This window comes from Pezoporus flaviventris, unplaced genomic scaffold, assembly GCF_033815535.1.
Source record: "Pezoporus flaviventris isolate CSIRO_AGI_PZ_B2104156 unplaced genomic scaffold, CSIRO_AGI_Pfla_v1 ptg000002l, whole genome shotgun sequence".
Lineage (NCBI taxonomy): Eukaryota > Metazoa > Chordata > Aves > Psittaciformes > Psittacidae > Pezoporus > Pezoporus flaviventris.
Genome location: NW_026892550.1, coordinates 33,542,508 through 33,563,952, shown reverse-complemented (window position 1 = coordinate 33,563,952; position 21,445 = coordinate 33,542,508).

Below are 21,445 nucleotides of genomic sequence, written 5' to 3'. Positions count from 1 at the left end.
ATTTGCTAAAGGAATTACTGAATCACTCTGAATAATGAATAAATTTGAGAAATTGCTCACTTTCAAAGAGAGAAAGGTAAAATTCTTCAAATTATTTGTTCTGAATTACTTTTAATTTTCAATATTAAAACTTCATGATAATGATATAGGCCAATCAAATAAAGGATAAAGAATTGGCTATAAGGAAGAAGTCCTTTACTGAGATAGAGGTGAGGCACTGGAAAAGGTTGCCCAAAGAAGTGGTACATGCTCCATCCCTGTCAGTGTTCAAGGCCAGGGTGGACAGAGCCTTGGGTGACATGGTTTAGTGGGAGGTGTCCCTGCCCACATCAGGGGGCTTAGAACTAGATGATCTTAAGGTCCTTTCCAACCCTAACCATTCTATGAGTCTATGATTCTACCATAATACTCTGAATACTCCAAAATGAAAGCAAAGGCAGAGATTGATAGCAGAATTACAGGAAATCATAAACGTTCCTTGCCCTGAGCCACAATGTAAATGTTTTAGTGTTTTCCTACCCTGTAGTTTTACTCTTTTTTTTCTTTTGGGGGAGGGGTGGGGAATGCAGGACATTTTGTAGTCTTGTATACTTTCCAGATTTTTTTATTTGATGTGTAATTAATTAGAAATATGTGTATTATGCAATTTTACTTGATATCCTATATCAAGTATGTAAATATTCCTTTTCCAGAATTGTCTCTTGTGAAATATAGACTAAAAGCATGGTAAATACAGTTCTTAACTACTTGTTGCTCATGTAATGCACTGTGTAGATACTTCATACCACACAAAATTTTTTTAAAAGTATGTAATGGAGGAGTTATATATTTCATCATCCTTAATAAATTCTTTCTCCTGATCAAGCAGACTACTGCAAATTTGACTCACTGTCACTACTGAACTAAAACCCAGTAAATCTGCCATTTCTGTCTTCAACAGAACTAGTAACACTTTTATAATGGAACATATGAACAACTGGCAACTTGGCCAGGATCCATAGAGACCTGTGACTCTGTCTTTCAAGTTTACAGATAAAGACAGGAAAAAAAAGCCACAATATATTTCAGAACTTCAATTAAACTAATTTCTATCTGATAATTTGATAGTTAATCAAAAACATAATGCTTTTAAAGCAACCCATGCACATTCAACTTTATACTGAGGCTACACAGATGACAACTTCCTCATCAATAAAAATTATGTATACAGCATGCTGTGGAGTTATTCAATCAACAATTCCCTGAGATCATCTTTGCTATAGAGTATGAAAGTTCTGGGAATCCTTTTCTAGTATGTTAGGCTTTATGGAGCAGCACCAGCACATTTACAAATACTTGATATGAAAACAGTATTCCTTCAAACACGTCAGGGAGCATTTTCAGCACAACACACTGAGATTTAGCAGCTTGATTCTCATTAATGTTAATAGGAGAGCTTAACTAAGACTTAACTAAGACTTAACTAAGATGTTGCCCCTTCCAGTTCACATCTGCATACCACGTGTCTATTCAGCACTGTCTGACTATTGGACTAGCTCTTCACAGAAGCTACAAACCCAGGAGCTTGTGCTGCATTAACTGAATAGAGACCTCATGAAATAAAACTTTTTAAAAGTCATTGAGAAACATAAGCAAAGAACAGGGCAATGTAAGAGAGAAATCCTCAATAAATGTGGATAGTTGTACTTTGAACAAAAGTCATTATTTCAGGCAGTGATTATAAACGGTATCTTGGCCACTGTGTACAGTAATAGCTAGGGCTAGGATGACCTACTCTCTCTTCCTGTGTAACTTTAGATAATTAATTTCATTTTCACTGCTCTGTTTTCTGCAGTAGTGAAACAGGAACAGTGAAACTCGCCTCTTTATTGTATCACTCATCAGAGAATTCTATAAAAGATGCTGTATTTATCCCTAACTCATCTGAATGTTTGTGTTCACTGGTGTGGTAAAGGTAAGAGAAAAAAATAGACCTAATGGTAAGGATACAGAATCATTGAAAACAAACTATTCTGAAGTCAAATTCAGGCACAGGGAACACAGAGTTACGTGTAAAAATATAGTCCTACAAAATACATGCTTTTAGTACAACATAAAAAATTCTAATTTTTAACACAGCACTAAATGAATGTGTCTCTACTCAGATTTGCAAATATTCTTTAATCAAACCATTTAAGAGCTGAAACACTTAAAAAACTTAACTTGGGAGAAAATCTGGAAAAATCTACAGATCAGAAAATTCAAAAGAAACAGTAAGTATGCAATGTTTATGGCTTATACCCATATATTATATACTGGAAATTTAGTTTAGCATTGTTGTATCAAGAATGAGTGCAAATGAACTTTAGAGGACTGCCTATTCTTTATGATGTGACTTCAGACTGTTTTGCAAAGTTACAACTTTCAATAGGTTACCCATTATTTTTTATTAAGAAACTATCATCAGTTCTGTTGGGACCTCAGACTTTAGGCTGCAGTATTCTAATTCCTCTTGTCTGTAATAATTGCGGGTTGCCATGCACAGTCTGATTCTTAAATATTATTAATTTTCAGCTTCCTTTATTTATTTCAGGGAAACTAGATATTTAAAGAGTAATTCAGAATTACATTTACAGTCTCACAGCAAGTTCTTTTGCAATAAATACTGATCACTAAAACAAATGTCAACCAACCAACCAACCAAACCCTGCATTATTAATTAAATAAAAAATTCTGGAAAATACTTTATCATCCCTTCTCCCATTTTCTTAGAATACACGACATATTTCATATGTTCTAGCCCATATTAATTTTGAATTAGTCACAGCATACCATAAAAACAAGAACATTACCTAATTCATTAGAACACAATGAATAAAAAGATACACACCTTAATACTGATGTTACCAAGCTTATTATATCCTACAGAAAATAGTTGAACTTGAACAGGTATACAGTGAACAAACAGTGGGAGCTAGGTATACTTCTGATTAATGAAGAGAACAGAACACCACCCCAACAGATTTTATTACAATGCTATAAATTTACTATATATATTAAAAAAAAAGGCACAAAAAAAAAAAAACAAACACCAAAAAAAACCCAAAACAAAACAGAAAGCAACAAAACAAAACAGAAAACTTTCATGGATTGAATAGCACTTTGACCCATCAGCTTTCATAATTTCTCCTCAGTTATCACAGTATCACAGTATGCTAGAGATTGGAAGGGACCTCGAAAGATCATCTAGTCCAATCCCCCTGCTGGAGCAGGAACACCTAGATAATGTTACACAGGAATGTGTCCAGGCAGGTTTTGAATGTCTCCAGGGAAGGAGACTCCACAACCTCCCTGGGCAACCAGTTAAACTACTTTGACTTCTAACATAATTTGCATAGATTTTTAACTGGTTTTGAACTTATGCTGATAACTGTAGTTGTTGGTCACATGGGAAATTTACAATAATGAGGCAGCTATATCCAAATTATTCACAGCACGCCACATGTTTGCCAAATATGGGTTTTCTTTCTCAACAACTGGATAGATTCAGAAATGTAATTTTGTATATGATGTGGTGTTACTAGTTCCTAGAGGAACAGAAATAGACTTGTGTAGGTTTAGAATATAGAAGGCCATCAAAGTATACAGACATTTTGACACACAGCTGAGAAAGACAGCTACACATTACAAAGTGAGCTTGAAAAAATGTAAACCTTGAGCATTCAGAAACTGTTGCAGAATCTGTAACCCTACATTAAGTGCTAAGGGTCTGTATGCAGCTTACGAGTCAAGATATCTGGTCAGGCAAGATTTATCAACATCTTATTGCTATGTATGGACCTAGATTCTAGGTAAATACTTGAAAGAGAGATGCTGGCCTCATGTACACAACATACATTGGATGATATTTTCCCTTCTGATGACTTGTTGCCTAGAATTCATTGATGAAGCTAAGCAGCTATGAACTTTTTTTTGGAACAGAAGAATTTACTCCTATCCAACTGCAGAGGAAGCTTCTCTTTCTCACATATCCCTGATTTACCCACACATTCCACTTCTTCGTTAGTTCAACGGCAGGAGTTATTATCCAAAGTGTGGTAGATTCCCATTCAGTTCCTTCCACTGCAGGAGTTCACAGCCTCCCTAGAAAACATTATCCTTCTCTAGAACACTAACCTTAGGCTGTTTTTGTGGTATTCACTTTTTCCTGTCTTGCACTTGCATTCTACTTGCATTAATTGCATCTTGTGCGTGGTCCCAAAACACCCACTCAGCTGAAGACCTTCATGTTCACTTTAGTAAAATAATAGCTACTTTTCTGATCAAACTTGGCCTGAATTTGAAATAAAACTACTCGGCTCCGCAATATCATCTCAGGACTGGAATGGTTCTTGCTTCTTGCTAGAAGAGAATATTAGATTCCGGAAGAATTGTAAATTTGAAAAACAGCATTGAATTACACCTTAGATTCAGTTGTCTGCTTTCTTTTTTTTAATTTTCTTTTTAATCTGGTTTATTTATCAGAGTAAGGTCTTACTAGGATAGTTAGGATATGCTTAATCTTTCCTATTCCTTCTTGAAACTTCATTGCAAAGAAATGTCATTTATTTTAATAACTTACTTGATAGTATCAATTTTGGTTCCTTATGTCCATCATTTAATTGCATGTGGAATGCATATACTTTATGAAGAAAATGACAAACCTTAAAAAGGTGATATTTTTACAGTAATCGGACATTGCCACTTTAATACCTTAACATGCTTAAATAAATTTTGCACCTTATTTAATCTATATGTGGACCTCTTACTGTCACACTAGCCCAAAATCCAGTTAAGACTATTTCAACTCAAAATATGAAATGTAAAATCATGTGTCACTTAAACATGTACTCACGTTTCAGACATAAACTATTACCAAAATCAAAGTTAATTTTCCAAATCATTGTGTGACTCTTTCAGGAAATTCAGGTCAGTCAAGATACACTATAAATTCTCCGAAGGATAGATAAAAAATGTATTTCATTAGAATGAAAACTATTAACACTAGTTCAATAAGAGAGTATGCTGGGACATAGAAAAGTATTTTGGCCCTGAGCCTGTACATACCATGCTCTAATGTCTGTACAGCATTTTCCCACCTCAATCTCCACCCAGTTTAAAGGTCTGATTACATTTTGAAGCAGTGTCTTCACTTAAAGTCAAGAAAAATCTTCAATATGTCAATCAAAGTGAATACTTATAATCTCAATTCTGACATTTAAAAGAAGCTTCATGCAAATGAATTATGGGACTGAATTACTAGAAAAAGCTATCAGAAACACAACTATATTGACTGAAGTCCCTCATGTTCCTCTTCTAACATGCAAATTAGACTTAGATTTGTGAACTTTGAAGTTTAGGAACCCTTGGATGCGTATTTCTTCGTGCATACTTATGTCCATACTAAATCAAAATGAAATGTTTACCATTAAAAAAGAATCGTGCTGTTGTGTTTCCTGTGCTTGCAGACTGAGAACTGAAGAACTGGTAAGTTGAACAAAGTTGTCTGATAACCCTGAAGACTGTCTTTAAAAGAACCACATCATTTTGTGCTGATTTCCTTTTTAATATTTGGCTTTATTACCTTCCAGTGATCTGATTTTATTAATCATAGAATTACAGAATAGTTAGGGTTGGAAAGGACCTTAAGATCATACAGTTCCAACCCCCCTGACATGGGCAGGGACACCTTGCAGTAAACCATGCCACCCAAGACTCCCTCCAACCTGGCCTAGAACACTGCTAGGTATGGAACATTCACAGCTCCCTTGGGCAACCCATTCCAGTGCCTCACCACCCTTACAGTAAAGAACTTCTTCCTTATATCTAACCCAAACTTCCCCTGTTTAAGTTTGAACCCATTAGCCCTTGTCCTACCACTATACTCCCTAATGAAGAGTCCCTCCCCAGCATCCTTGTAGGCCCCCTTCAGATACAGGAAGGCTGCTACGAGGACTCCACGCAGCCTTCTCTTCTCCAGGCTGAACTTCCCCAACTTTCTCAACCTGTCTTCATATGGGAGGTGCTCCAGCTCTCTGATCATCCTTGTGGTCCTCCTCTGGATTTGCTCCAACAGCTTCATGTCCTTTTTCTGTTGAGGACACCAGAACAACACACAATACTCCAATTGAGGTTGCAAAAGAACAGAGTAGAGGGGCAGGATCACATAAATTTATATGTTTCATAAATTAAAGATCCTTAATGCAAGGATCTACCTTTCTTTGGTGCATAGACCCTTCTTTTTCATGCTGCTCATGGATCAAAGAACTGCACTAAAGACTCCTACATAAAACAGTTAAGAACTAAGTTCAAGTTTTCTTTAGTTCTTATCCCTAATTAATTACTTTTGTTTTTTACTTGTTCTGAAGGTTCTATCAACACAGGTAATATTGAATGCCACTCTTTTCCTTAATTAAATTATGCTTTAATAAACTTGAATGTCAATTATTGTTAACTATGGTCATCTTATCAGTAGTTAATTAATTACAGCTATGTGTCTGGTAATATTTCCTCCTATTTACAAAAAAGTAGAAAATATAGAACAAAATTAGCGTCACAAGCTTAAAAGTGTTTACTATTAAAATGTTTTTCTTTTTCCTTGAGGAATGACAGCTTTTAAAATAAGAGTTTTACTCCTTCAGGAATATAAAAAACATTTATTAACAACACAGTTGTGAAGGTTGGAATTAGAGCTGGCACACAAAGAGAAACAGACAGAAGCTGAGGAACTGTAAGGCTAACAGCTCTGACTTAAAAGCCTTCAACATACACTCATAGATAGCCTACACAACTGGAGATTGTAAACGAGGTTTTCAGCCTAAACAAGTTATCACATTTAATAGCTATTGTTGAACCAAAGGAATTTATTTCTGTTAAGATTTACAGAAAAGGACTCTGTTGTAAATTATAAAAACTATTTTACCAGTAAACACTTGAATCTCAACACAAAATAAATTAACATGACTAGGATGAGAAGTAGATAATAGTTTTTGGAAAGTCGCTGCACTGAACATATACGCAATAGGAAAGTAATCAGAAACAGAACTCCGGTATCATTAATAATAGATCTTCTAGTAAAGCATGAAAAAATATTTAATTTAGTATATTCAAAGACCACTAAAGCAATCTATTTTCTACCAGTTTTACAGCATCTAAGAGCAAAAATGTTATTACAGTCCTAATTCTAAAGGGAGAAAGATTTGTGTAAGATGAGAGTTAAAAGCCATCTCAAAAAATTAAAGAGAACATTCCCAGGAGCCACCAATCTTCTGCTTCCCTTGGATTAATCTGATTTGCTTATATGTAAATTTACAATACAGAAATACTTTCTATAAATTCAGTAAAATACGGCTAGCAAATTCCAAGTGTGATTTTTTTTTCGCATTCTTTTCAGCCAATAGTGTTTTAACAACAGATAAAGGCATTGCAGAGGTGATGGAGGAAGTTAATTTAGAAGACTGAATCCATGGCAGAGACAAACTGCCATGAGGCAATATTACAGATGGCTGAACATTGCACCAGTTTAGACATGTTCTCACCAACCCTGCAAATTGATAAACGTGTTCATCATATAAAGATGATACAAATCTGAACCAATATACCTATTTCAGTCAGTATCTAGAATGACATAAAATTCTGGCTTCAGTTAAGTATCTGAAGCATTCCGTCACTAACGTCCTTTTCCTTTTGACTGTCAAAAGCCACACATAGCCTTAGTCATCATGATTTACAATTATAAAAGCTTTCTTTGTAGATTCTACATGTCTACAAAATTGACCGTCACAATGTTGCTTATAATAAAGGCAGAAAAATCTGATGGTTTTCTGGATGAACTGGTTTTGGCTGGAATAGAGTTAATTTTTATCATAGTAGCTAGTATGTGGTCATGTTTTGGATTTCTGCTGGAAACTGCGTTAATAACAAGGATGTTTTAGCTGTTGCTGAGCAGTGCCCAAGGCCTTTTCTGCTTCTCAGCTTCTCATAGTGCCCTGCCAGTTAATCAGCTGGGGGTGCACAAGAAGTAGGGAGGGGATACAGCCAGGACAGCTGACCCCAACTGACCTAAGGGATATTCCATACCATAAGATGTCATGCTCAGCAATAAAATCTGTAGGGAAAAGTGAGTAGGTGGCTGGTATGTTCATAGTTAATGGCATTTTCCTCCCAGGTAACTGTTACACATCATGGAGCCATGTTTTCCTGGAGACGGCTGAACATCTGTCAGGAAAATAGTAAATGAATTCTTATTTTGCTTTGCTTGCACATGTAAGTTTTGCTTTACCTATTAAACTGCATTTATCTCAGCCCGTGAGGTTTTGCACTTTTACTCTTCTGATTCTCTCCAATATCCCATTGGTGGGGAGTGGGTCAGCAGCTATGTGGTGCTCTAGTTGCTAGCTGGGGTTAAGACAGAACACCAGAATAATTCTGGATTTGTGGGTTATGCTTATATTTTTGTACACAAATAATAAGAAGATATATTTGCAATAGCCAGAAATCTTAATAGCTTTCAAAATAGAAGGAGGAAGGTCACATATGGTTCTATCAAACAGCAAAATTCTCAACTGATATTAAATATTTAAAAAATGTAAATTAAGTCTGTAAAAGGGAAAGCAATAATGGTCCAGGTCACAAGTAATTAAACTGTATTCTCCATGCACACAGCTACCTGAGAAAATGACATATTGGGATATTTCATAGATTCTATATTTTAAAGTTAGATATAGAACCCATATATATTTATACTGTCATCCCAGTCTTGAAAAAGGGAAAGGAGAAGGATGCTGAGACCTATGGGCCAGTCAGCTGCACCTTAGTCATTGGAGAGGTGATGGAATGACTCATCCTGGAGGCCATCTTTAAGCACATGGAAGACAAACTGTTCAGGGGTAGTCAGCATGGATTCACCAAAGAGAAGCCATGCTTAACCTTCTTGCCTTCTATAATGGGACAACTGCTGGTTAATGACAGGAAAGTTGTGGATGTTGTCTACCTGGGCTTCAGCCAGGCTTTTGACATCGTTGTCAAAGATATTGTCACAGGCAAGCTCAGGAAGTGAAAGCTGGGTATGTGGACAGTAAGGTGGTTGAGAACTAGCTGAATGGCAGGTTTCAGAGAGTTGCGATCAGTGGCACAGAGTCTAATTGTAACTAGCAGTGCACCCCAAAGGTTGATGCTGGGTCCAGTATTAACTTATTCATCGGTGATTACACTTTTGATTGCTAGCAGGGACACGTGATATTCACCTCAAACATTTCCAAAGTAATTAGAGCAACTCAGAACTGATTCAACTGTTTCACTGCAAACACAATGAATAAGTGTTTTAGTCCAGAAGGGTTTTTTCAGTACTAAGTAGCAGATGCTTTTCATGATTTAAAAAAAAAAAAGAAAAATTTACAGACTTTATTAGATTTAATTAGATGTGCAACACTGCTGCTGTCATGTAATAACACAATTTTTGACAATTTATACTATGACATGACAATGAAAGCACACCATCAGCTAGATCAAATGCATTGAACAGAAAAATAAAGACAAAACAGCATTACAAAATCCTTTAAATTTTTAAGACAAAGTGTTCTAGAAAGCAAAAGCGATGATTTCAAAATAAATGTTCTCTGAACAACTTTTACAAAAAAAAAAAAAGAGTTTTACAAGTTGAAGATTTTAATGAAAACAGATTTTTTCATGGGGAAAACCCCTAACTTTCTGACACAGAAAAAAACAAACTGCCCCAGTGAGAGCCACTTTACGGTTTACTCTTTAGGGTCTAATCAACAGAGTACATGTTGTTTTACACACAAGGTAACATGCGTTAATTAGCTGATGTAATATTACGACTAACAGATGGGATGCATAAAACAGTGCCAACAACACTTCAGCAGTTCTTATTTAATACATTCACCTTTAGGAAAGTCATGAAGATTCAAGGATAATGTCATTACCTTTTGCTTTTATGTCTTCAAATGCCCTGCTTTAATACTGATATTTAACTGTGAAAATGATGTTATTCAGAACATTGCCTTCATTTTTTCAGTCTAGTTGGTAAATTATGCCAGCAGTATAAAAATATTGATTATTCAGAGAAAAAATACCTGTGTTAATATAATGCCTCAATTTAAATTTATATCTTTCTAAGAACATTGCTTTCCTCTGCATTTCAAGCATAAATGTTGGTATAGATTTTAAATTCAGAAGGGAGCCTCAACTGTGAAACTTTAATAGATGTTTGTGCTTAGTTTGAAACCAAAAAAATGCTGGTTTTACTAGCAGCTATTATTGCATTACAGGTGGTCAAGGACATACATGGGTAAGAGAGAATGAAGTGAATGAACAGAAATGGACTACAAGCTGCAGTAGATTCCATGGGTGATTTCCAAACATGTTTATTGCAGTAAAATACTTATTAAATTTTTTATGCAAATATTTGAATTTTAGAGAAGTAAACCTCTGAAAAAACAAGACTGCAAAAGCCTAGCAAACTATAACCTTACCTACTGATTGCTAGGAAAACCAAATACATCAAATAAAACCTGGGAATGCCCATGGGATGGGGGTTGGAACTAGATGATCTTTAAGGTACTTTCCAACCCTAACTATTCTATGATTTTATGATTCTGTGATTATATGAGCAGAGATGAGACTTTTCCCTTCCAAACTGCAGCCCACAGACTAAATGCAGGTTCTTCTTAGTCATCGTGTTCTGGTCCCACTCTGCTCATGGATAGAGCAGGATGAATGGAATGCTCCTATCTTTGCTTTTAGCTAACTAGGAAATTATGATAACATCACCAAACTCTTGCACCCAAATTGCAGCATAGTCTGCTTGAATTACATGCAAACATGCATGTGTTACATGAAAACTGCTATCAGGAGAAAGAACACACTGCATATGCAAAGGCAGGAATTTACTGTTAATCTAATTAAAGTCCTTTTTTAAACTCTAATCAAAGAATTCTTATTTGTTGTCCTCCAATGATACTAACATTGATACTTCAAATAACACAGAATCAAAATGAAATAAACACAAACTATCTAGTCTCTTCTTCTTTCTCTAGCGATATCTTCTCCCCTTCCACTGACCCCTTGGATTTTAAAATAAATGACCAGTCCAGGGGAGAAAAAGCGTATTGCTAGTTATCTGCATTCTAATTCAATGATATTGTCTCATGGAACAATCTTTATTTCATCCAAATAGAATGTTTTCTACATGTAGAGATCTTTGTTTCAGGAATCTGCTCAGGTTTAGATCTGAGCTTGGCACCTATAACATCTGTAGATATCCAAAACAAAAAAGTTCCCAGGACACATCAAAGTCTAGTTTCAAACAAGGCTGACAACATTTTCAGCATATTCTGCAGTTGTCTGGTTTTGACTATTTCTTATTTTGTTTTAGGCAACTTTGCTTTTGTTGGATCTAGTCACAAATAGGTTCCTGACCAAGATACAGGTGTTTGTATAAATGTTAACCTCACCCTACATTTGAATCACAGGCTATAATCCAATGAAAAGATTTTTTCAGAATGATAAAGTTTTCTTTATCGGTATCAACTTGTACTGCATTCATTTCCCTGGATTACTGCAATCCATAACTAACATTGTTGTACAAAAGTCTGCTCTCCAGAATCCCTATAGGCCCCCTTCAGACACTGGAAGGCTGCTATGAGGTCTCCAAGCAGCCTTCTCTTCTCCAGCCTGAACAGCACCAACTTCCTCAGCACACAGGAGGTGCTCCAGTCCCCTGATCGTCCTCGTGGCCCTCCTCTGGACTTGTTCCAACAGTTCCATGTCTTTTTTATGTTGAGGACACCAGAACTGCACACAATATGCCAGGTGAGGTCTCACGAGAGCAGAGTAGAGGGGCAGGATCACCTCCTTCGACCTGCTGGTCACGATCCTTTTGATGCAGCCAAGGATACAGTTCGCTTTCTGGGCTGCAAGCGCACACTGCTGGCCCATGTTCATTTTCTCATCAACCAACACCCCCAAGTCCTTCTCCACAGGGCTGCTCTGAATCTCTTCTCTGCCCAACCTGTAGCTGTGCCTGGGATTGCTCCAACCCAGGTGTAGCACCTTGCACTTGGCATGGTTAAACTTCATGAGGTTGGCATCAGCCCACCTCACAAGTGTGTCAAAGTCCCTCTGGATGGCATTCCTTCCATCCAGGGTATCAACCGAACCACACAGCTTGGTGTCATCGGCAAACTTGCTGAGGGCGCGCTCAATCTCACTGTCCATGTCAACGACGAAGATGTTAAACAAGACCGGTCCCAACACCGACACCTGAGGGACACCACTCATTACTGGTCTCCAGACGGACATTGAGCCATTGACCACAACTCTTTGTGTGCGGCCATCTAGCCAGTTCTTTATCCACCGAGTGGTCCATCCATCAAATTGATGTCACTCCAATTTAGAGACAAGGATGTCATGTGGGACAGTGTCAAATGCTTTACACAAGTCCAGGTAGATGACATTAACTGCTCTACCCCGTCCATCAGTTCTGTAGCCCCATCATAGAAGGCCACTAAATTGGTCATGGTCTGTAATTCCCTGGGCCATCCATTTTCCCCTTCCTGAAAATGAGGGTTATATTTCCCTTTTTCCAGTCATCGGGAACTTCAACCTGACTGCCATGATTTCTCAAATATGATGGACAGTGGCTTAACAACTTCATTTGCCAGCTCCTTCAGGACCTGTGGATGGACCTCATCAGGACCTCTGGACTTCTGCACTTTCAGATTTTTAAGATGGTCTTAAACCAGTTCCTCTCCTACAGTGGGCGCAAGGTCTTCATTCTCACAGTCCCTGCATCTGCCTTCCAAGACTTGGGTGGTTTGGTCAGAGCCTTTGCCAGTGAAGACCGAGGCAAAGAAGTCATTCAGAACCTCAGCCTTCTCCAAATCCTGTGTAGCCAGTTCTCCTGAGAGCTTCCTGAGGGGGCCTACATTCTCCCTAGTCTGTTTTTTATTTGCTATGTACTTGTAGAATCCCTTCCTGTTATCTTTAATACCTCTAGCTAAGTTTAATTCTAACTGGGCCTTAGCTTCCCTAGACCTGGTCCCTAGCTTCCTGGACAACATCCCTGTACTCTTCCCAGGCTGCCTGTCCTTGCTTCCACTTATTATAAGCCTCTCTTTTCATTTGAATTTTCCTCAGGAGCTCCTTATCCATCCAAGGAGGTCTCCTGGCCTTCCTGCTGCACTTCCTTCTGGTTGGGATGCAACACACCTGAGCTTGCAGCCGGTGATCCTTGAATATCAACCAACAGTCTTGGGGCCCATCTGCCCTCTAGGGTTGTATCCCATGGAACCTTACTAAGCAGGTTCCAGAAGAGGCCAAAGTCTGCTCTTTTGAAGTCCAGGGCAGTGAGCTTGCTGCACACTCTTCTCACTGTCCTGAGGATCTCAAACTCAAGCATCTCATGATAGCTGCATCCAAGGCTGCCCTGGAGAGTCACATTTCTAACGAGCCCTTCCCTGCTGGTGAGCACAAGGTCAAGCATGACACCTCTCCTTGTCAGCTCCTCTATTACTTGCAGAAGGAAGTTGTCTTCTACACAATGGAGGAACCTCCTGGATTGTTTGTGCCGGGCCGTACCGTCCTTCCAACAGATGTCAGGGTAGTTGAAGTCAACCCATGAGAACAAGGGCCTGCGAGTGTGAAGCTATTCCTATCTGTTTATGGAGTGCTTCATACGCAGGTTCTCCTTGGTCAGGAGGTATGTAACATATCCCCACAGTAATGTCTCCCATAGCTATATTCCCTTTAACCCTGACCCACAAACTGTGTGTTGACTGCTCACCTGTCCCCAGACAGAGTTCCATACTCTCCAGCCTATCCCTAACATAAAGGGCAACTCCCCCTCCCCGCCTGCCAGGCCTGTCTTTTCTAAAGAGCCTGTAACCTTCCATTCCAACACTCCAGTCATAGGAGCCATCCCACCATGTTTCTGTGATGCCTATTATATCATACCCCAGTAGACGTGCACACATCTCTAATTCCTCTTGTTTGCTCCCCATGCTACGGGCATTTGTGTAGAGGCATTTGAGCCGAGCTCCAACTGAAGCCGGCTCATTGGCTGGAGTGGCTGGGATATCTCTACATTGCTCCAAGCATTTATTATAGGTTCTGGCAACTGACTGGGTATGTTGGGATGGAATGATGTCCCCCTCCCCCAACACATCTAGTTTAAAGCCTGCTTGACCAGTCTGGCAAGCCTCCTACCAAAACTGCTCTTTCTGTTCAGACCAGCTCCACCAGCCCCCACTAGACCTGGCCTACAAGCTTGGGTCCCCTGTTCAAGACACCCAAACCCCTGACTATGACACCACCCTTTTAACCAGTTATTAACCTGGCTAATCCTCCTAGCTTTTTTTAGGTCCTCTCCTCTATCCAGGAGAATTGATGAAAAGACTATCTGATCTCCAGAGCCCCTAACCACCTCTCCCAGGGCTCTTTAGTCCTTCTTTATGTTCCCCAGGCTACTACTATCAATATCCCTAGCACCCACATGTACCACCAGGAGTGGGTAATAGTCCGTGGGACTTACTAGAGCAGGCAGCCTCTCTGCCACATCCCTGATCCGTGCCCCCGGTAGGCAACACACCTCCCTTGAGACGGGGTCTGGCTGGCAGACAAGTGCTTCTGTCCCTTTCAGTGTAGAGTCCCCTACTACTATGACCCGCTGCTTTTTCCTAGCAGCACCAGTAGAGATCTTCTTTACCACGGCATCAGTCGGCTGTTTCTGGTGTGTGTTTCCTCATTAGCCCCCTGCAGGACAGCAAAGCGGTTCTGCGTGGGGACAGGGGATTTAGGGGGAAGCCCCTTGCTTTGTCCCAAATCCCCTTGGTTGTCCTTTTCCTTCTTTTTTGTTGTTTTTCTTTTTGTCACTAATTCCCAGCTTCCCAGGTTAACAGCCTCCTTCTTTCCTTCATGAGGTAGAGGTGAAGCTCGAGGCCCCTGCACAGTTTGGGCCGGGAGCAAGCATTCCTGCTTACTCTCAGCTTCCCTGACATCTCGCAGTCTATTAACAGCATCCCGCAGCTCAGCCCCTGCTGCAGGAGGACCTCCACCAGGGAGCACCGAGTGCAGCCCTGCCCATTGTGCACCCTCCCCTCACCAGACCGGTGCAGGCACTCTCTACACCCTGAGCTCTGCCCTGCAGCCTCCCCTCTCGTCGGCTCTGGGTGCCTACGCTGGCCACCGCCGGGGCAGCCAGAGCAGAGCTCCCGGACCGGGCCTGGTCATACGATGTGGGCTCACCATCCTACTCTGTTCACCCCACTCCTGGCCGCTCATGTTCCCCGGGGCAGGTTTTTACCTAGTCAGGGCTGGTGCCGCTCCTCCTGGCTCCGCCCCCTGTGAGTCAGCTGCTCGCTCTCGTCAGCTGAGCTGCCGGCTCCTTGGCAGGTCCTGTCGAGGACTTGAGGCTCCCTCGGTGGCTCTTGCCGCTCTGAGTTGAGGCTACTGGACGCTGATCTTCCCCCCCGTTCTGGTGTTGAAGGCATCCTCTCTTGAGCTACTACTAATTAGGTAGAATCTAATTAATTACATCATTTATGTTGAGTTAAATAAGTGCTTAAACTATAAATTTGCGGTTTACCCCTTTAATGCTTATCCCATTTATAGGGATAAAATAGCAGAACATTTCAAAAAAAGGGGGAGAAGACATATTTGTCCCTCTTAATCATAAAGAATGTATGTATTTTAAATTGTAAGATGTACTCTATCTTTGATTTTGATTAATGATTTAGATCATCTTGAGCAAGATTAGAAAGTAAGACAGATTATTAAGATATTAATTTAAGGCATATTTTATGCCTTTTTCTTAATGAAGAAGAATATATAATTGGCTTAGAATGGAAGGCAATACAAATCAGTAGCTATCATATATTTAATGAAAGCCCCAGTTCAATTTTCTGTTACTACCTGAATCCTTATCTTGAATGCTCGAGGTCACAGATCATTCCGATTAACCAGAATGGCAGGACATTTCCCAGTTGTGGCTAAAACTTGCTTCTATTTGTGCAGTTTAGACTTCCAGCACTAGTTCTATACAAGGGATGAATTTTGCAAATTTCTCACAATTTCATCAATTTCTATGTGAAAGACAGGTCTGCACTTTATATATGCACCAAATGAAGAGAGCTTCAGATGGACAAAACTGATGGACTTTTCTATGTAAACTTACAAACAACAAAGCGGGTGCCCCCTATGCTATTACCAGTGAATATATCATTATCTATGTGGATTCACATTCAAAGCAATTACTTCTCAGAATTTACTTTAACATCAATTTCAATTTACTTTAAAACCAATTTCTTGCAAGGATTTCTGGATTCTTGTTGATAACTTCCTGTTTAATCTGTGCATTTGATTCCTTTCAGTCATTACTATATCTAAAAAATAAACATATCCTTCAGACACTAGAGATACTTTTTATTTCATAACTGCAAGAATTATGCACAGGGAAATTAATTACATATCTTAAGACACATAAGGAAGCATTTCCCAGAATTCCTGAGCATGCTGTCACCAGAGTAAATCGGTTACTAAAAATAAAAAATTACCTAGGAGAAATCACCAGTTACCTCAACACCTGCGTGGAAATGCAAGCTTTAGGCCTATACATTTAGAACACATCATCCATGAGCTCAGATCCACAAGGATACAATTCTTTAAAACTGAATTTGAAGTTTATAGCAAGCACTACTCCCTAAACATGTCAAAACTTTGTAAGGACCTCCATTATTTTTAATGTGGTAAATGCCTCAATGTTTGCTCAGCAAATACATCAATTTGCCATGTAAGACCTATCACAGGACCAAGATACTCCACCTGAGCAGCAGGGAAACCTGATCTAGGGGAGAGTCAGTGAACACTGGCCCTGCACAAGCATGGCAGCTAACGGGACACTACCCCTCAGAAGGATGTTATAAAACAGCTCAATTTTTGCCCATAAAATGTCCTTCTCACTTGCTTGCCCAATGAATCTTCATGTTATTTATTTGTGTCTTTTGTTTTTTTCTGCTCACTTATTTATTTTCACCAGAACAGATTGAAAATAACTGCCAGACACACAAGTGTCACTGTGAGGCTTAATGCAGGCCTTGGAGGGTGGGGAGAGGAGCAGGTCTGGCTGCAGCCTAGGGCCCCCTATTCACCCAAACTGGAGGAAAACACACCCCTGTAACCTTGCCCAGGTACCTTCACAGCACCAACCCACAGGTCACTGGGCCAGATATGGCATTTTTCTGCTGCACATTTCTGTAATTCAAGCACACTAATTAAATTTCATTCCTCACAAGGGTTTTGCAATACTGTGCAGACTGCCTTCTGCACTTTGCTCTCTGTGGGCTCCCAGCATCCGTACTAGTGCACAATCAAATCCATAAAACCCACAAATGTCTAATTACAAGATTCACAGATGTATTCATTAGCAATAGCGTGGGGTTAATTTCTCAAGTATGCAGGTTGAAAACTAGTTAGTTCCTCTTCCTAATATCTACAGAAACACACACCTGTTTTTACTAGGAATGAGTTAAGAATTCAGTTGTGCAGTGAAAACTAACAGCACTTAAAAGTGAGGGCTTTTTACCTCAGGACATACCCGAGGCATAGGACTGTCCAGGCAGAGTAGCTGGGCGGGACATCAGGGGCAGCAGAGGCAGTTCTGCTCTCCAGGGTGGGTGGCCATGAGGCAGCTGGGCTGTTTCCTCACCCCCACGCACAGTCCCACAGCTGGAGGCAGGCAGGCAGGGTACCTGGCTGGCAGTAGCAAGGCCAATGAGCATTGGAAAGGACATGAATAAGCTATGTCTGAGATTAATGCAGGAAATCAAACTGCCCAGGAACAGGACTAGAGGCAGGCAGGACCGAGGTGCTGCTGGGGCAGGGATGGAAAGCCCAGCTGAGGGAAGCCAGCCAGTGTCAAGAAGGCTTACCACTGCACTGAGGGCCCTGAGGCAGAAAACAGTCTTGTATGAATAGAGTCATAGAATTATAGACTGCTTTGGGTAGGAAAGGACCTTAAGGTCATCCAGTTCCAACCCCTCTGCTATGGGCAGGAACATCTCAGACTAGACGAGGTTGCTCACAGCCCCATCTAACCTGACCTTGAACACTCTCTGTCTCTGAAGGTCCTAATAAGGAATCTCTAAGATATCATGTCAATGCATTGTGGAGCCCATTTGCTCAGCTGGCAGGGTTTCCCCTTCAGGTATATGTTTTCTTATATATTTTGTCAGACAATCCAGCATTTTCTTTTTAAGGAACAGAGCACTGGTAGAGCAGTGCTACAGCAGTGCAGAAAGGGGAAGGGATAAACTGTGGTTCTCAACTACCCCACATTTCTGTTTTGAAAATAAACATATCAGACTTTCATGGAAGAGCCTGCATTACAAACTGCTTTTAAGAGTTAGACAAGAACTATCATTTGGTGAACAGAGCAGGCAAACAGGGCACAGCACATCAGCCAGGGCATGGCATGGCAAATGGCGTGGGCTGGGTGAGCAGGGAGGTGAGTGAGATGGTGAGCACTGCCTCAGGGCTAGGGCCCAGCCTGGGGGTTCTGCCCTGGCTACCCTGGTGATGGCCAGTGTCACCACCCACACAGAGCTGATGACAGGGGAGGCTGCAGTACAGACCTCAGCTTGTAGAAAGTGCACAACATGTCTCTTGAGAAAAGGATGAACAGTGGAGCAGGCTGTACATGGTGCCCTCTGGTGAAGAACCTCCTGCAGCAGGTGGCTGAGCTGTAGGAGACTTCCAAGAGACTAAGAGACATCAGAGAAGATAAAAGGGAGCTGGACTGCTGGTTCCAAGCCCAAACTGTGCAGGGGCCAAAAGCATTCCGCTTAGCAAAACAGAAACAAAGGGCATTAATCCAAGAGGCTGGGAACTTACCACCCAAAATAAATAGAGGAAGAGGACAATTAAAAGCAAGGGGCTTCCTCCAAAACCCGATATCACCACTCAGAACTGCTTCACAGTTCTGCAGGTGGCTAACAAGGCAACACCCACCACAGTGGAGGAACGCTCAGTTCCTCCAGAAACAGTAAAGAACAACCAGTAAAGAGGATAACTCAACTTTAGTGCATCCAGCAAAAAACAGTGGGTCATAATAGTAGGTGACTCTACTTTGAAAAGTATGGAGGCACCCATCTGTTAGCCTGACCTGATCTCGAGGATAGGTGTGTTCCCTACCAGGGGCTTGGATCAGAGATGTTACTGAGAGGCTGCCAGGTCTAGTAAATCCTATTGACGCTCAATGGTCCACGTGGGTGCCAGTGATATTGATAACAGTACTCTGGGAAGCATTAAGAAGGACTACAGAGCCCTGGGAAAGGTGGCTAGGGGCTTTGGGGCTCAGATAATTTTTTCATTGATCCTCCAGTTCAAAGGGGAGGACCTTGAAAAGACCAGGTGGATGTGACAGGTTAGTAAATAGTTAGAGGGGTGGTGCCATAGTCAGGGGTCTGGTTTTTAGACCATGGGAAATCAGGTCTACTGGATGCTGATGAAGCCAGTCTGACAGGGGAAGAGCTGCTTTGGTAGGAGACTTGCCAGACTGGTAAAGGCAGCTTTAAACTAGGTTTGTTGGGGGAGGGGGGCACCCATCCATCCCAACACTACAGTCAGTTGCCAGCACCTGCAATGAATACTCAGAGCAATGCAGAGCCACTCCAGCCACTCCAGCCAATGACCCGGTTTTATTTGAAGCTCGGCTCAGATGCCTCTATACAAATGCCTGTAGCAAGGAAATAAACAAAAGGAACTAGAGATGTGTGCGTGGGGATGTGATATCTTTGGCATCACAGAAACATGGTGGGATGGCTCCTGTGACTGGTGTGTTGGAATGGGAGGTTGTAGGCTCTTTACAAAAGACAGGCCTGGCAGACAGGGAGGGGAAGTAGCTATTTATGCCAGTGATAGTCTTGAAATCTGTCTGAGCACAGGTTATCCGTCAACAGAGAGCTTGCGGGGTGCGGCTAAAGGGAGAGCTCTGATGGGAGACATTACTGTGGGGGTCTGCTACAGGCCATCCAATCAGGAGGACTGTGTGGATGAAGCCCTCTATAGACAGATAGGAGCAGCCTCACCCTTGTCCACATGAAAGACTTCAACCACCCTGGTATCTGTTGGAGGGACAGTACAGGCAGGCATAGTCCAGCAGGTTCCTTGATTGTGTGGAAGACAACTTGCTCTTGAAAGTAGTAGAGGACCTGACAACAAGAGGTGACATACTTGACATCGTGCTCACCAACAGGGAGGAGCTAGTGGGAAATATGATGCCCCAAAGCATCCTTGGCTACAGTAATAATGATGGTGGAGTTTTAGATCCTCAGGACAGTGAGAAGGGCAGACTGCAAGCTCACTGCCCTAGACTTTGAGAGAGCAGACTTTGGCCTCTTCAGGAACCTGATCAGTAAGGTTCCATGGCATAAAGCCTTGGAGGGCAGGGGAGCAAGAGTGCTGGTTGATATTCAAGGATCAGCTGCTCCAAGCTCAGGAACATTGCATCCTGACAAGAGGAAAATGGGGCAAGAAGGCCAGGAAGCCTCCACAGATGTATAAAGAGTTGCTGAGAAAACTCAGAAGGAAAAAGGAAGCTTATAGAAAGTGAAAGTGAGGAAAGGCAGCCTGGGAAGAATACAGGGACATTGTCCAGGAAGCTAGGCATCAGGTCAGGAAAGTTAAGACCCAGTTAGAACTGAGTCTTGCCAAGGATATCAAAGATAACAGGAAGGGCTTCTACAGGTATATAGTGAACAAAAGACAGACTAGGGATAATGAGGCCCCTCTCCAGAAGGAAACGGGAGAATTGGCTACCCTGGATTTGGAGAAGGCTGAGATTCTGAATGTCTTCTTTGCCTCAGTCTTCACTAGCAAGTGCTCTAGCCACACCACTCAAGTCTTGGAAAGCAAATGCAGGGACTGTGAGAATGAAGACCTTAAGTCCACTGTAGGGGAGGATCACCTTAGGAACCTGAATGTGCACAAGTCCATGGGAGCTAATGAAATCTATCCACAGGTCCTGAAGGAGACAGTGAATGAAGTTCCTAAGCCACTGTCCATCATATTTGAAAAACCACAGCAGCCAGATGAAGTTCCCGATGACTGGAAAATATAACCCCCATTTCAAGAAGGGGAAAATGGAAGACCTGGGAACCTACAGACCAGCCAGTCTCACCACTGTGTCTGGCAGGATCATAGAGCAGATTCTCCTGGAAACTATGCTAGGGCACATAAAATACAAGGTGGTTGGTGACAGCCAACATGGCTTCACCAAAGGCAAGTCTTGCCTGACCAATTTGGCAGCCTTCTATGATGCAGCTACGGAATTGATGGATGGGGCAAAGCCATTTAAGTCATCTACCTGGACTTGCGCAAAGTGTTCGACACTGTCCCACACAACATACTTGTC